Source organism: Puntigrus tetrazona, unplaced genomic scaffold (genome assembly GCF_018831695.1).
Source record: "Puntigrus tetrazona isolate hp1 unplaced genomic scaffold, ASM1883169v1 S000000647, whole genome shotgun sequence".
Classification (NCBI taxonomy): domain Eukaryota; kingdom Metazoa; phylum Chordata; class Actinopteri; order Cypriniformes; family Cyprinidae; genus Puntigrus; species Puntigrus tetrazona.
The window spans coordinates 312,831-314,883 of NW_025048268.1; the positions used below are offsets into that span (position 1 = coordinate 312,831).

The window sequence follows — 2,053 nt, forward strand, 5'->3', positions numbered from 1 at the left end:
CACTCTCCAGGTGGCCCAGCATTGCCAGTCATATACTGCACGTAACACCCGACAGTTCTAAATAAAAAGCGTGTTTACGTGACCTAGGATGTTTAAACCACTGGTATTTGCATATTTTGATCCTATCTCCGTGTCATTATAAAGAAAGTAACCTTTATATGGTTTGTGTGTGTGGTCACAGGATTGCAGGCAGGCGCAGGCCTAGTTCCTGTTCTCTGTCTCCTAGTAGTCCATCTGTTTCCTCCAGGCCAGACAGTCTCTCTTCTCCGCTCACATTCACTCCTTTCCGGAGCCTCCATCCACTAAAGCAGCTCTTGCACCAACACCAAAGGTGTTCAGCTGATGCACGCCGCAGTTTATGCGCCTACGTGCTGTTATTTCACGCGATCTGTTGACAGGATATCAACTTTTGCAGTAGCTTCACAAAGCTTGTTTCACGTGGGACACATTTAGTGACTCAAATCACAATATGTAACGCAGCAGTACTCAGTTTTTCCATCCAAATATGTCTTTCCAGGATAAGTTTATTATGTGTGTAAAGCGACAGACATCTTGGCTAAGAATAATAATAATAATAATAAAAAAAAGATACACAGGAGTGCAAACACAAATGATTATTTTAGAAATGTCAGTATGTTCAGTGAAAAGCAGAGGGGAAGGTGGTATATATTCACTCATCATGGAACAGCTTGCTATTTTACTACTGGAATGACATTTAATTTTTATCTCAGTTGTGTCTTCTGGATGTACTCTCAGAAAAAAATAGGAACGTAAGGATCTTTTAATATGACAAAAGCAGCAGCCTATAAAGGCTCATTTGATTTCATTGAGAGTACATATTGTGCGTCCTTCAGTCCAAACCTACCTTATTTAAGTAATTTAATGTTTGAATTCTGGGAACTGACGATCATTTTTTTGGAGATCCGCTATTATTAAATTCTTACTCACACATAAAATATGCACAAAACGTCTGCTCGGCCACTGGCAGTCTTTATATGTTGACACCGTGGGGGAAAAAAAAAAACTACGCGTTCGTGGCGCGCAACGACTGGAAAGGTGAGTGCCAGAGAAATGCGTCTGAATAACAGCTCCCAAAGCGAGTCCACCACTCCCTGCAAAACACGTACTCGGTGTAACTCGTCCAGATTTTGTCCTCGTTGGGGTCGTTACTCGCGTACGCGCAGGTGCCCGTGGAGCTGCACGCGACCATGTGGAAGCCCACCTCCGCCAGCCTGTGAGGCTTGCTCCAGGAAATTATACTTGAGGTAATACCGAGAAGTGTATCTCTCTGGGGCCTGTCGGAGTCTCTGCTCTCGTTCAGGGTCTCCCCTGAAAACTTCTTTGGCGAGGATGTTTTTCCGCACACGGTGATTCTCGCCACCCGTCGAAATTTGGCGTCCTGTTGGATGTCCCGTCCTATGGTGTAAGGAGCCCTGCTTACCCGACGGTTATGTAGCCGGTTTCCTCGCGTCCAGAGACGGAGGCGAGGGCCGGCGCTGGTGATCTCGCCCCCGGCAGAGCGCAGCCTCCTCCAGGTCGCTCTGCAGCACACCTCCTCGCTGATGGAGTTCTCCTTGCTCACCGACGGTCTCAGGCGCCTCGCCAGCTCTTGGAGTTGGAAATATTCTGCCTCTTTAAGAAGACTCGCCTTCTCTTTGGAAGTAGTCGGGGCAAAACCAGAGTCTGGTCCTGCAAGTAATCCAAAATATATCGGAAGAGAAGAAGCCGTCCCTGTCCAAAAGTAGCGTCCTTTGCTGTCGGTGGTAAGTTCCGCAGGGTTGTTTCTGGCTGAACATGGTCCAGAGTAAAGGGTGGGCACGGAGAGTAAAGTTGAGTGGCGCGTAACGTCAAAACTTGCCCGCCGACATTGAGCTCAATGATTTCGGGAAACCGCTGGGAAGCTTCCGCTGCGAGCCCGCGTCCATCTGCACAGCACAAAAAAAGGAACTCCAGAGAGCAATCCACGGGACTGAAGAAGAGTGGAAAGAAATATTTTCTGCTTTGTTTTATGTAAGGCAAAGCAGAGTTACTGTAGGAGGAAGGACTCTGGCTA

General features: G+C 47.3%; 1 pseudogene; it reads right to left on the reverse strand.

The window, feature by feature from the left end:
* Positions 1-1,024: 1,024 nt before the first annotated feature.
* On the reverse strand, positions 1,025-1,925 carry LOC122334818 (annotated as a pseudogene).
* Between the last annotated feature and the right edge of the window lie 128 nt (positions 1,926-2,053).